The sequence below is a fragment of the Corvus kubaryi genome, unplaced genomic scaffold, assembly GCF_017639235.1.
Source record: "Corvus kubaryi isolate FWS band 111438036 unplaced genomic scaffold, C.kubaryi_AGA036_p1.0 37341, whole genome shotgun sequence".
NCBI lineage: Eukaryota > Metazoa > Chordata > Aves > Passeriformes > Corvidae > Corvus > Corvus kubaryi.
The window spans coordinates 10,333,056-10,348,535 of NW_024581112.1; the positions used below are offsets into that span (position 1 = coordinate 10,333,056).

General features: G+C 39.4%; 1 long non-coding RNA gene across 2 annotated transcripts; it reads left to right on the top strand.

Annotated features, from left to right (window-relative positions):
* Positions 1-414: 414 nt before the first annotated feature.
* On the top strand, positions 415-14,837 carry LOC121666092. Of its 2 annotated transcripts, XR_006016582.1 has the most exons (4): positions 415-685; positions 3,346-3,467; positions 3,813-3,866; positions 4,860-14,837. It is a non-coding gene; the product is annotated as an uncharacterized LOC121666092 (long non-coding RNA). The 2 variants fall into 2 exon arrangements; XR_006016581.1 differs by having other exon boundaries at positions 423-3,467.
* The last annotated feature ends 643 nt before the right edge of the window (positions 14,838-15,480 follow it).

Below are 15,480 nucleotides of genomic sequence, written 5' to 3' on the forward strand. Positions count from 1 at the left end.
AAGACATTTTCTAACTTTACCATGAGTGCAGAGTACAGTGTTCTAGCAATTCAATCCTGACTAGTTTTCATTTCTTCAGAGACATTGTAATTAACCATACCCATGGGTTACATGTTGGTTCATCTGCCAAAAACCAGTACACAGCAGCAAGTGAATATTGTTAATTAAATTTTCACGAGCCAGAGTGATCTCCTAGTTTGCAGCCATCTCATGAAAAGATGCACACATCTCCATTCAGCACTTAAGAAAGTTTGCAAGAGCAGAACAGTCCAGCTGCCTTCTCAGAGTCTCCAGGGACTGGTGTTCACAGTTTATCAGTGCCATATTATTATGTTTCCCACTTTGTCATTTGATATCACAGTGTTTCAAGTCCCTCTGTGTCTAATGGGAATACTACAGCCTCTCATATCCTACAGTCAGTTGTTCTAAGGTGTAATTTATCAGGGATTAATAATACGGTAGGAAGTACCATAATTTTACTTCTGTCTATAAAATGGTCTTTCTATGTTTGTGTATCTCCTACTTTTAAGCAAATTTGCTCCTAAGCAGTCAAAATTCTCATCCAGAATCAGCACTTGTCTCTCTTTAAGGCTACAAGGAAACCTTACTATTTGCCCTCTAGGTATTTGTCTACTCCTCTTCAAGTTCAACTCTTCAAGTTCAGGTTGTGTTGGGTGAGAAAAAGGTAAGATCCATGTAAGTCTGAGGTCTTTATCGTTGTCCCCTTTGTCACAGTGTACAAGTACTTCACAGTCCCTAGGACAGCTCCCCTTCTTTCACTGATGTGTGAGTTCTCTGCTCACAGGTAACAATCCCTACCTTTCCTAAGGTGGTTTCTGGCCATAGATCCAGAGGAGCACTATGAAACAGTTTCCCTGTTTTGCAAAAGAAACAAAGAGAAGAGTACAGAACAAGTGCATAATGTCCTCTTTTAGCTCTGAAGTGAGATTTAAATAGAGTTTAGATGCCAAGTCCAGGTGTGGAATCTGACTCTGTTAAGCACTCACATCCTCTAGCTTTGCCAAGAAAGGATCTCCCAAGCACTAAAACCATGTTTCTGCATATACTCAGAGCAGCTTCTGATTTGGCAAGACTCATCCACTCCTAGATCTGCTGTTCAAGAGTTTAATCTGATGTCTCTGGTAATTCCTATCCCAGCCTTCTACTACAGTTGGAGTATAATTTGTAAACTGGCATTGGTAGAATTTATGTATTGCAGATCAAACCAATTTGTAGTGTTAATAATGTTACTGTAGGAACATCAGGAGATCTCCAGCATTTCCTCCTATACACTTAACCTAGTTTATGTGAAATTCTTGAAAAAATACGTATTTCTTCTACTCATACTTGATGTTCAGGCATAATTTTGGCTAAAGCAAAGCATCTGGATATCCTGAGGTTGTTTCCATTATCTTCTCAGTAGACAGGCATTATTTCCTGTAGGGCAAAAATACTGTAGAATAATTTGTCCTTCTGCAAGTCAACAAGTATTTACTGAACCAGGAACCACCCATCTGCACAAGAGAAGACATAGGTAGAATAGATTTGAAAGAGAAGGAGCATACAGCTATAGAAATGGCAGGTTCTTCAATCTAGCAGGCATGGGGCTTTTTTCAGGAGATGAAAATGACGGGTCAGAAAATAAATGGAGGCATTATATTCCCATTTCCTATCAGAAGCAATAAAAAAACCAAATAATATATGACATTCAGTTTATCCTGTATTTGTTAAGAATGGTGATTATTGAAGTAAATCTATAAATTAAAGACTCTGGTAGTTTGAAATACACTCAAATTATTTAGAGAATGAGTGGGAAATATTCTTAATCCCAGCACCTGCTGTTTAATTCCTCTGCTTTTCTGTGGTTTTACTATTACATTTTCCAATTCAAAAAAAAAGTGAAGCAGACTAGACAGAAGATATTGTCAAATGCCCAAGGCAAATAAACTGGAAAAATATTGAGAAAATTATATGTAACTTTCTGTAAGAGCAAAGGGAATATGAAGTGAATAATATTAAATTAAGAGACAATATTAAAAAGAAAAGAAAAAAGTGGAACAGTGTCCCTTTTAAACAAGTATTCAAAATGTCCACTGAATCCTAAGGGGTGAAATCTTTCTGTGTTGCTTCGACACAGAATATGGGATATGAATCAATCTTAATTTATGCAGTAGATTAATTGCACATTTTTAATGTGAATCAGATCTCTTGGGTTCTGTGCTTATAAAAGTCACCTTTACTGGCCCCATATGAGAGCTCGGCGCCAAGACCACCCAGTGACTTTACTTTGAAGGATGCAGGAAACTGTAGAGTCTTAAATTCTCATGCAAACGCTGATTCTTAAATTCCTAACTTAAAGAATAGGAAGATGGAAACTCATAGCACATTACAATAAAAATTACAATAAAAATACCCTTTGCACCTAGAAGAGGAAAAGTTGCTTGTGAGGTTCCCTTCTGGGTTTCCCTGTGTTTTTCTAGATGTCCCAAAAAGTGAACAAAAGACCTTTTATCTTATAGGCAATTATGAAAAATCCAGCTCAGAGCATTAGGTAGGTGCCTGAGAAGCTGTATCATTAAATCCCTTCTGCTGTTTAGGAAGGGAAAGACCTAAAATGGGAAAGAAGGCCAGTACCATGTTAAACTACTTAAGAGGTCAAATAAAATCTGACTTCAGCCAGCAATGTTTGGATTTTTCCTTTGGCTCAGAGAACAAGCTGTACATCATCCAGTAAATGTGTACTCTACAAGGGGTCAGAGGAAAAAACATCTGCCCATACTGGGCAGCTGCTTCAGTCGTCTCTTGTTGCCAAGTTCCTAAAAGTGCCCAGATGCATCTAGGCTGATGTATCAGGTCTCCTGCCTCTTCCTGGGCTGGAGGGTTCATGTGCACCCCAGACCCTTGTGCATTAAATGTGACATGTAATATGCAGAGGGAAAGGGAAAAGTATTCATGAACCATGTTTGTCCTTCTCCTGACAAGGCTGCAACTCTTATATCAAGTTTTTTATCCCAGCTTGAAGGGGATTGTGAAAACCTTGAGAGGGAGAGAGCTCCTCACTCCTTTGCTGGTTTGTCTTCAGTCCACACACTTAAAAATCAAATGTGTTCCAGCCTTACCCTGAAGACAATTTGTCTACTTGCAAGAAAGGAGATACAATTCTCAGCTCAATGGAGAACATAAAACCAGCTTTCTCAGTAGAAAAGACAGAAAACCAGGAGGTGGTAAAACCTCCCTGGACAGCATAGCAGCATAGGAAAAGTATGTGGCAATGGGAGGGGTAGTTGCATTAACGCTTCCTGACCTGTGTTTTTCCTGTGAATGTATATTAAAATAGGTACATAGATGTGTCTGTGTATTTGTCGGTCTACAAAGCCACAAGAAATACAGCAATTGTCAGTAGCAACAGGGATGGACTTTCAAAAAAATCAGCTGTTCTGAGACACACTGGAGAGAAGAATCATGTCGTAAGTATGAGGAAAACCTTTTTCACTTTCATATACCTGTAGTTCTACTGCATCTGGGGCTGATTTCTGGCAGGGTAATGCAGAAATATAAGAAGAGTTCTGTGGTGTACTAAGCATGCTGAACTTTACAGCCACCTGCACTAATGACATTCTTAGTGTTTCAGTATGGTCTGGGATAGCAGTAATCTGCAAAAGGGATGGAAATGATTTCTCAATTTTTATTTCTTTTGAATGTGCTATCTACCAACATGACTTTACTAAAAAAATTTAGATTGGAGCTGGCCTAGGTATTTGGCTAATATTCTGGCTTCTTGCCTTCACCTTGAGCTTTTTTCCTTCCTCTAGGCGTACAAAAACTCAGCAGTCTGTTTAAAAATGAAGAAGTCGTGACACCTAGCGGTGAGTTAAACACCAATAACTTCTGTTTCCCTCGGGACTCGCACGCGTTTTCCACAGGCACGTTGTTCTTGGTCAGACTGAAATGCGAGAGAGATGGGCATTAGCCTCACGGCTCTGGACATCCAAGCAGCTCATTTCTTTTACAGTCCCCTGCAGTGTGTGTGTGTGTCTTGTTGCATCAGACTCCCGTGTTTCTCCACAGAAGGTGGCATTGTCAAAGCCCCTGTGCAGCCCCAGGTCATGTTCCTTATTGAACGTGACATTTTGAGTAGCCATTTATACCGAGATCAGTTCAAATGCCTTGACTTTGGAGAGAAAGGGAGCATGGCAGAATCCTGGCATAAGACCAGCTGGGAATTTCAGGGTCATTTTCTTGTCGAGTACTTATTCATCAAGGCTGTTTTCAGATGGTGACTCAAAAATGTATTGTATGGCACGCTGCAAATCCCTGGCAGGCTGTTTAAACTGACTCAGTTGCTGGCAAATTCTTTTGCTTTTGAAGACTACTCAGAGTCTGCCTTGGTCAGCAGCAGTCAAAAAATACATACTGGCTGTGATACCATGACAAGAAGTCACACTGAAAAGCAGTAAACCAGTCTAGACATGTGCAAAAAAATTATAGGTTCTTTCCAAACAGTGGCAAGCCTTGGAGATTTTTTTTTTATTTATTTTTTTAGGGAAGCAGAACAATGTACAGTTGTGCTCGCGGTAACTAGGCTGCAATCACCAAGTGGCGAGATTTCTTGGCTTGTTGAGCCAACTGGCTGGGGAGTGCCCATTTTTTATCGCAAGAATGAACTTCAGTGCAAAAAATTTCAAGTGAAAACATCACTGTAGGTTGTTTGGGAATCTGGGTGCATGCTTCTTTGTATCGGTAAGGGCTGTTAGCAGTGCAGCCTCACAGCTTCATGTCCATATTTGTGCATGCTATATCAAGCATACTTTCCATTGCCTTCAATGAGACAAACTCCTTTCTCCTCCTCTGTCTTGCAGAAGAGATGCGTGACAAAATCACATGCTGTAACGGAGAAATGGAAACTGAATTACTTGAATATACAAGATTTGCTTCATCTGAAGATTTATTTTACTACACGTATTAGTACCTGTAACATCCCCAGTTTGCCGTCTTGGGTGTAATTAACACTTATACCACCGGAGTGTCTGGATATAAGGCAAGTGAATGTAAAAACATCAGTTCTGTCCAAAATGTTCCAGTTTCTATCCCTTGAATCATCAGCACGTGACCTGTTCTGTGCCAATATTAATAACCATAGCTCATGGCTTTCAAACAACTCAAACTACTTAAAAATTAATTCTGTTTACAGTGCCTTCTAGAGGAAGTATTTTGTAGAAGTGAATAACTCAAACTGACTAGTGGCTACCCACAAAATATGACTATCAGTAACAAAATGAATCATTTAGAACTTAGTTGGCAAGGAATGGACACATTGTTGGAGAAAATATCAAGTAGAAATCAGATCCAGCAGCTGGGAGTCCTGGGTTCTTTTTCCACTGTACCATACCTTTCCCATGCTGCTCTGACAAAAGCAGGCCTAGCCTTTGTCATCCCAAATCCCACTGTTTGCTTCTCTTGCACAGAGCTGTAACCTGTGGGGGTGACATTCAGATGTCGCTCCTAAAAACACTTGTAGTCATGAGTTGGAGGCCATAGATTATATTTTGACTTTGGTTTTCCCTCTGTAACAGGGAGATGGCCGCCAACTGGTGCATGACAAGGTTGTTTGAAGTCCCTGGTATGGGCCAAGGGCTAGTATTTCTTCAGTCTTCACTGAAGAGAAACAACACAAAATAGAAGGACAACACTAATGCTCGCAGCTCTATGACCTGATGCAGTCGTGGACAGAACCAGTCCAGGCAGAGTTTTTGAAGTGCCAGATTGAAAATGTGACTTTGGTCTGTAGGCCCAGCAACAACGTGTTTGATCATTCTCATGCCAGGCAGGACAGTGTGCTGCAGACTGTGTTATGTGGGTACATACACCAGAACCTCTTCTATCCCTTGCTCTTGCATTTTCATGATTCTCCTACTGACAGATAGGACACAAGAACTTTAAGGTAGAAAGCAGCTGCCAGAGACACACTGAGGAGTAGATTTCTAGGAGATATTCACTCACACAGGAGTCTGAATGCTCAGCCAGGATGAGATTTTTAAGCAAGTATCTGTATTGAGTGCAGTTGTGATGTGGACAGTGAATCCCCAGTGTATTACACTCACTTGCATGGCTAAGCCTGCAACTGCAGAATCCCACAGTTGTTAGGGTGAGAAGGAACCTCTAGAGAGTGTTTAGTCTAAACTCCTTGCTCAAAGCAGGCTCAGCTACAACAGGTTGCTCAGGACCATACTCAATTGGGTTTGAATATCTTCAAGGAGGGAGACTCAGAACCTCTCTGGGCAACCTGTGACAATCCTGAATCATCCTTCAGTTTAAAAAAAAAAAAAAGATTTCTGATGTTTAAATGAAATTTCTTGTATTTCAGTTTGTACTCAATGCCTCTTGTCCTTCAACTGGATACCCCTGAGAAGAGTCTGGCTCTATTTTCTTTACACCCACTATATCAGGTATTATTAAGAATTCCCTCTAATCCTGCACCTACCAAGACAAACAATCCCAGCCCTCAGCCTCTCCTACTGTGTCAGATGCTCCAATCCATTTGTCAGTTTCGTGGTGCTTCCCTGGACTGGCTGAAGTATGTTCACATCCCTGTTGTAGTGAGGAGCGCAGCACTGGGCCCAGCACTCCAGATGTGGCCTCAGCAGTCTGAGTGAAGAATCACTTCTTTGACCTACTGGCCATGCTCTTCCCTTATGCAGCCACAGAAGCTGCTGGCTGCCTTTGCTCCAAAAGCACATCTCTAGTTCCATATTAATGGCTAGTTCCAGCTGTAGCTTTCTTTAGCTTCCTTGATTTAGTGGCTTGAGTTTCTCTTTAATACATAGATAAATGTGCCTGGTCTGTTGGTCATCATGGACTGTTTCTGCATCAGTGCTGTTTAATTATTCAGTATCACTGGGAGCTCTAAAAAGGCCTCCAGGCTGTGGATCAGTTCATCAGAACGGAGTCATACTTAACTGCCTAGAGCTGGCAGAACCAGCAGCACATTACTGTGATTTCTGGTGAACCAGGGTAATACCAAACCTCTTGCTATGCCATAAGCTTTACTGGCATCCTAACACTGCAGAAGAGCTTGAATTGAGGGAGGAGCTGCTTTTCCTAGTAGTCTCCTTGTTGTCCTCGTGGATAAAACAATGATATGATCTCGACATACATATTTGGGGCACCTCTCAGGCCTATGTTTCTTTGCCCTACAGCAGGAGGGAAAATTCACCCTTTCCCTAGTAACTGAGTGAAATTCTTCTACAAAAAACCCAACTGCATTCTCCAAAAAGCATAAAAAATGAACACTGCATTAACACTCCAAAAACAGGAAATACCCCTAACAACACTCTATGTCATCACATAACCTAGATTTCAGTTGAGAATTTGGGTGTTGTTTTAGATAACAAAATACAACATGTGTTCACCATTAATCTTCTTGAACATTTGTTTGGCCAGAAACTGTCTCTGATCAACTCACTTATGTAAACAGGTCTGTACTTCAGACTGAAGTGGTAAGATGTTATTCCAAGGACTTGCATTGCAGGGAATCTCTCCTTAACTCTAATGAGATTCATTTAATGACAGCCTCACTATTGGTGTCTGTACTTCAAAGACTTTTATGTTCAGTTTAAATTTCAAAATTTAATAAAAAATCTTGCCTCAAAGAAGAAAAGCACAACCTCTAAAAAATCTACCATTTGTCCCTATTCTATTTACAATTTCAATATCCAATGCTTTTGCATCTGGTTTGTGAAGAAACAAAAAAGCTGTTTCTTCTTTCATTACCAAAAGGCAGATGCATTCACTGCAGGAGATCACCCTGGAGAGGCTTCCATTTATCATGTATTTTTTTTACAGGTATAGGATCATATAAAAAATTAAAGAAAAAATGAGGAAAATAAGCTTGGTTTATTTAAGGAAAATAAATGGTACATCTCAGTTGTGTCAGCTAGTTCCGGGCACAACTGGTGTATTTAATTTACACTCAAAAATGTAGATAGTTATGTAGGCACATAAACTATCAAAACTTTTAATTGCAGACTATTGATGCAGTAAATTAAAACATGCCATTTCCTACAAGCTCTTGCTCCCCATAGTTGGTCTCTTCATGTCTTTTTGTTTCAGACCAAAACATAAACCTGCAAACAGGTTCAGTCCAGCCAGTCCAAAGGCAGTGTGTGAATGGGGAGCAAGGCTCTTCTGGAGTGGTGATCACTGCAGCTTCTTACTGACTGTGAACCTTCTCTGTCTTTCTTTCTGCACTTGCAAAATGTAAAATATATCTAAGAACTAGCCAAGAGCCGTATACTTACTCATGTCTGGGGAAGTTAGCTCCTCACAATCAAAAAGAGTTAATGCTTTGAATACTTGAAGGTTAATCCAGGACTTTAAACTGTCTGATAGGAATTCATGTCCAGATAGAAGGAGCCCCAAGTTTGCAATAAACACAGCCATTAGAAATATTTGTCATTGAGTCAAAGCATTGAAGAGGATTAGTCTCAGCTGTGCCAATTCCAGAACACAGTATCTTAATTGCGTTACATATTTTGGACACTGTCCTGAAACGCTTCCGAAGATCGTAGAGATAGAGAACTCTTGAGATATGGTTTTGTTTTGCTTTTAAATCTCTAATTCAGTTTACCCAGGATGATTGTTTTAAGGATTTCTTACAAAGTTCTGCATTCAGTAGCTGGGAAAATGGTACAAAAAAGAGTGTGTTAAGAGACATGTAGAGTAATAAGGAAAGTACAAAAGCTAGAAAGGGCAGAGTAAGGGAAATAAAAGACAACTACACTGGCTCTTAATATTTCAAATCCCTGAAAGGAGGAGAAGAAAATAGAGTTACTTTTGTAGCTGCAAAGAGAATTTGGTAGATTTAGGAAGATGACAACTGGTATAAATGACATGGCTTCTTCTCCCTGCTTTTGGCAGAAATGGTACCCCTCGGAAAATGTGCTGCCATTCCACTGTATTTTAGTGCTTTTAAATGCATTTTAAAGCTATATCTGCCATTCTGCAGAGCTTGCAACTAAAGAATCAGAAATGCTGACAAATTAAATGAGCTGAAGTCAGGCCTTCCCTTCCAATTCCAAAATTATTAATGCCACCCCTTTTTCATTTGGACTTCAGTCCTAGTATACTGAACTGAACAGTTGCAAGTCTCCAATATACTGGGATTTTCTGCCAAATACTGTTCTGAAGCCCCTCCATCTATGCAGTTTGGCCTGCCACAATGCTGTCATGACAAAAGTTCATTCAGAGATATTATCCCATTATATCTACAATTGATTGAGATCCACAGAAGTCTAGATTGGTTGTCTGGAGTTGTTGGAAATTACAAAAATCCATCTTAGCCTGTTACATAAACTTGTTTTGAAAGCAAAATGAAATTAGAAGCAGATAGGTTGGCTCGTATAAAACAGATAGGTTAAATCAATTGTGCTGGTGAATATTTACAGCTATTTGGTCATGTAATGATTACAACAAAGAGAAAAATAGGAGGAAATGTTTGCAGCTGAAGTCACCATAAGTAATGTTCATGGAATGTGGTTGTCAGCTTTCATGTTGTTTTTCTGAGGATCACTGAACAGAGGCAGAGGAAAATGGACCGGGAAGAGCTCTTATCATGATGGATTTCATCCGAGTGTGTCTCAGAGGGATCCATCATTACACTAACTCACTTCTACTAGAAGCCTGCTCTGGTGCTAAACCTGGATTTATTCAGTGAGAAAGACTCCCTGGGAGCCCTTATTTCCTGAGTCACAGCTTTGGAGAACTATCTGAATAGCTTTGGGGACAAGAATGTTAAAGGTGCAGCAAATAAGGTCTTGAGCAATTCTTTTTCAGAATCTGGAAAGCTTCAAGGCACCTTCTTACAATTTGAAAACTTAATCTTCCAGGATTCATTATTTCTAGATGTCAAATATATGTAGAAGTTTAAGAATGCAAACAGCGCCAAACACCTCCGAGTCTGCAGTCAAGATAATTTCTTTTGATACTGCCAAAATGTAATGTTTAGCTTCTGGGATTTTTTATATTTTCTCTTCCAAAACCAACTTCAGATATTTCCTGTCTTGCCTTCTGAGGTGGTACTGTTTCCTTTTTCCTGTTCTCTCCATCACTCTCTAGTTTCCACCCTAAAGACAATCATGACTGTCAAAAGCTCCATTGTTCAGCAACATAGAATCACAGAATCATAGAATGTGAAGTGTTGGAAGGGACCTTAAAGATCATCTGATCCCAGCCTTCAACATGGGACGGGTGGAATTATCACAAGAGTCCCAGTAAACTGATGTTGCAGAAACAGTCTGAAAGAATCTGAATTACTTGGAAATGTGATTTTAGCCATGAACAAACTTCTCTCTAATGGAAGAAGAAGTAAGCTGGGCAATGACCAGTTTAAATATTTTTGGGTTTCTCTTATGCATGATACATTTTCTTTGTGTTCTGCTCTGTCATGGATAAAATTAAAACTACCATGATCTTCATACCAAACCTACATCTGGAGGATTGTGTTAAGTCTTCTGGCTGCTCTGGATGTTACTGTTTCAATAGGTGGAGACTTAAAACAGCTGTATTACATTTCTGTTAGTTTCTGTGTAATTTATGAGGGAACCAAAGGAGTTATATAATTTCAGGGGGGGGATTGGATGGAGTATTTACCTAAAGTAGTATGGACTGTTATGTGAAAAGCTGAGGTGATGTCAAATACAGACTGAGCAAACTGGGCCCAAAACTGTTTACTACTGATCACTACTCAAAGGGCTCTTTATATGAGACACAGTGGGGGAAATGAATTTGTTTTCTCTTTTGCAGTGAGGGTGTCGTGGTTTAGCATGAATTGTGATGGTTTATCTGAAGTTATTTTGCATTTATTCTATACACAGTACTGGTATTAAAACTATAAACCCACTTGATGCTGTATTAAGAACCTAATCCACTGCCCATTTCTGAGTATCTTTTGAGGTTTCAAGCTTGCCTGCAATCTGACTACGTGTAGAGCTTTTGCAAATGGGCCTGCTTCTTCAATGGGCCTTGAGTGATCGAAACCAAAATTCTGACTCCAGCTTTCCCTGTTTTGAGGACATTTCCCTGTTAATATCTGAATTTTGCTGCATGATCTTGCCATGTCTGTCTACTGCTCATAGCAGGCACCTTTTCATTTTCCAGGAGCTGTGTCTGTGCTCAGAAGGAGCAGCCAGACTGTTCTCAAACTATGTTCAGGGTCACACTAAGGAAACACCCTCTTGGAAGCTGCCTGGTTCTTTGTTCCTTCCATCAATCTAAAATAAATGCCATTGAAAATGTCTCATTCCTCCTTGTGTATGCAAAGACCATGGGAACACTGACAAGTCACTCTCTTTCAGATACCGCATACAAAATCAGAGGAAATAACAGTGTTTGGATCTTTCAAGAAAATCCCAAGTGTCCAGATTTCTTTGGCAGACATTCCCACTTTGTTTTTCCAAGCTGAGAAGCATAGAAGTGCCTTTTCCACCTCTTTCTGCCTCCCTGTCACTCATAAGTAAGGCTGATCATACTTGGAATGAGAGATAAAACTTGGAAGTGGATGGAAAAACACATCCAGCTGACCCAAAGGGGAACTGCGTCCTCTACCTGCTGCTGTCTTCTTTCACATGTTTTACCTTCTTTCTGCAGGTTGACTCACTACATTCTTCCGCCAATTACTTACCTTCTGTTTTCTCTGTGTGCACAGCAAATCCCTGATGCTCATGGGACTGTTCCAAGTTCAATAAAATTTCATTTTCTGAAGATTATAAGATTCCTCAAACTCCAATCGCAATCTGGAGCCAGAGGGAGGTCCAGTTTGCATAAATCCAAAGCTCTGCCACAGGCAAGTGACACATATATCTTATTAATAAAGTTCTCAATCTGAAAGTGTTATTTTCTATGTGAAAAAAGTCGTCTTAACTGAATATAAACTATTGCTGAAATTTTAACTGGAATTATGCACCCAGTCCTGGCTGGCGTAAGCAGAAAATATTTGCACAGACATCCATTGTTCTGACCCACAGATAGAGTTCAAACAAACACTGATGGGAAAATTAAATTAGAAGTACAGGATATTGTCCTTCATTCTCTGCATTCAGCCCACTCAGATGGCAGAATCTGAAATTTATATGGCATTTTAATTGGTCATAAGCAAACTGAGAATGATTCCAAGATTGGATCTGAACAGTTTTCATACATGAATATTTAATATTCATAACGTTTGCGAGGAGGTCTATTATGAATGTTGAAACTTTGCATTTATCTGCAAAACGTGGAAAGCAACAGAGGTGAACAGTGGAAGCTTAGGCAGAAAATCCCATTAACACGCTTCCTGTGCTTCCCTGTGCTGTGCCATAGTGATACATCAAACACCTGAAGTGTTTACTTTTTCACTAATACTATCAGTGTTTCTGTTTTTGTCTTTAGTTTTTGTATCTGTATCTGTCTTCATGCATGAAGTTAGATCTGGTATGGCAAAGGAATTTAGCACTATGAAAGAGGATTTTAGTCTATTTGGCCAAATGGAAAAGTTGGGGAGAAAAATCTAGTTTGGAAAACGTGACACAGGAATTTAAAAAAATGAGCATTAACAAAAGCATTTGTTTTGTCCCACCTATCAGTATGTAGTATAGTGTTTAGTTTAAAAACTTTTTTGACATTTTAACATATATATAAATTTCAAATAAAATAAAAAGGAAATAACATAATATCTTTAAATATTCAAATGAAACATGCATGAATGGGATGAAACAATTGCAATGCTATTTACCAGCTTCACAAACAGCTCAAAACTGTGATTTCTTGCTTGCTTGCTTTTCTTTACAGCAAATAATTCTATACAGTCTCAAAATAATCCATAAAGGAAACATCTTAGCCTTCATCAGACCCTGTTAATATCTGCTTCTCTCCAAAAACAACCAGAAGGCATAAATCCAATGTCCATCCCCAAGTCCAATCCCTATCCTATCCCAACAGAACTGGCAACAACACATCTCTCCACATCCTCCTTTCCAGCCATACTGAAATGAATAATAATTAACCTTTCTTGATGTCAAACTTCATCTCAGCTTTATCAAAGCTCATGTTGAACATGGAGCAACTGCTAAAGACCTAAAGCAAATCCCAAATTAAAATCTTGTCCAGAGTCTTATCCATGGCCCAGCTTCTTTCACAGATTACATACCTGCTTTTCATTACTTAGATCAAGAGTGAAATGGGACTTCTTGATCTCACAGAAGCCAGGCACAGAACAAGTTTCTCAGACTTCATGTAAAACACAGCACCAACCATTGCTCCCCTCTCAGAAGAAGCCTTACTTGCCCACGCAGAAAGCACACACCCTTCCTAACCATAGCTTTCATCCTGCCCTAGAGAACTGAAGGACTCTGCAGCCCCTGCTTTCCTGAACTGCAGTTTTAATATTGTCTAAATTCCAAGTCCAGAAAGATAATCTCCTTGTTCTAGGCCTCAATGCCCTGCAAGAAACCACACTAATATTTGAAACCACACTTAATATTTGAATTTTGCTTCACAGATCCCTAGTTTCAAATCCAGTAATATTGGTTACCATATCCAAAACCTGTTCAATATTTCCTGCCATTCAGCTCTCACAGGAAGGATGAGCCACAGCCTGTCAGGATCCTGAAAGAAAATGATCTACATTTAGCTTTCTTAAACACAATGGTAGCCAATAAACAAAATAAAACCTGACCTACTCAGACACCCTAAAACTTAAGTTTGGAGAGAACCACACAGCTCACATATGATTTATAATAAATAATAGCTCACACATGATTTCCACAGAACTTTGTAGGTCCACGTATTAACTTGCTCTTGTAGCTTCCATAACATTCAAAATCAGGATGTTTTTTTAAATACAATACCAGTAAGTTCTACTGAGTTCATACCAAGAGTGGCTTCTCTGATAACAAAGTTTGCTCTTTTTCCCTAGCTTCTGAAGGAACTAATGTAAAACCAACACCTTAACCATCTTTTACTGGACTTGAGGTCCTAAGTCACCTAAGAGCATTCCTGCCAGGGAATCCCCCAACATGCTTAGCCCAGTCACTGTTTTCTGCCAGAGATGAATTACACATTATTCATTGCTAAGAGAACTAGTCCTGAAACCATTAACCTACTCTTCCTATCCCAACTAGCCAGAAGCTATAAATCCTTGCCACTACCAGCCCTCATCCAAGACACACCACACTGACAAGATCCTGCAGTAAATGTATTTGTCCAGCTCTTCCTTTCCTGAGCCCTAACCCCCACTGTAGCCATATAGCTCATCCCTACCACTCCAGAGCATCAGCCATAATTGTAACCTTAACTGTAACCTCTCTCCACCACAGAATTAATCACCTGCAGACTAATCATCTCTCCACTGCTACGTGGAAAGCCTGTGAAATTAGGCTTACAGGGCAGCAGAAATGCCAACAGAGGAAAATTATCTTCCAGTGATATGTTCCTTTTTCTTAATTGTTGCTTGAAAACCATTTTAAAAGGTACTACTGTCAGTTTTAACTGTGTTTTTGTTTGAAGCAATGATTTTTAGTCTTAGTGTAGCTTATCAATGCTTTTACAAGCCTGGGCTAACAGACAATTTGAGTTTTTGACTTAACAGCAGAAGGAGAAATTCGTGAAGGCTTTTTCAATGTCAGGAATGCTATGCAAGGACAAATACACTATCTCCAGTAAATGTGCAAATGCTTTACCAGATCTAAGCTCTATAGACCTTTGTTGGATGGGATTTTTATCTTTACTTATATTTGTATGTGTTGGAAGATATTTTCACTTATTGCAAAAAAAAAAAAATCAAATAAATTCATGAAATCACAGTCTCTCTTTTCCTCTGTAAAATTCTCACTCTCCTAATCCAGTGCTAATTAAAAATTGTGATCCCCATTAATTTTAATAGGTTTTGGAAGAAACTGTAAACCAGTACCTTATAAAACTAACAGCATGACAAAATAATGTCTCAGAATTAGCATGAACACTTCTCTCTACATATAAATTTCTTTGAAAGCAATTGCCTGGAGTTTTCCACAGGTTTTCCTAATCATATTTCTTTTTTGGTAATGTAAGAAGTCATTCCCCAAAGTCATTATTTAGTTCCTCTTCAAGTCAAAGATAAAAATTCTCTTGAGTTTCATGAACAAGAGCATTCTAAAAATAAAATTCCTTCTCTGATAACCTCTAATGGATTTTTTTTCTCAGAAAGAAAACACAACAAAGATGACCTTTTCATCAGTTCCATTTCTGTCCTTAGGGTGTAACTCTGTTTAGTGCACAAACATCTCAAGGATATGTGAAGGCATGTTATGTCATCTCATGCTCCCTCTGGATTGCCCTGAGGAAAAATTGTCCCGTTCTAGTGGTAGTTTACAGCTGTTTCTGGGCTGTTTCCAGGCATTGGTGTAGCTCAGGAGCCTCCAGGTAAGTAGGGGAAAAAGATGATAGTCTTATACTGCATCACAGCAGGGG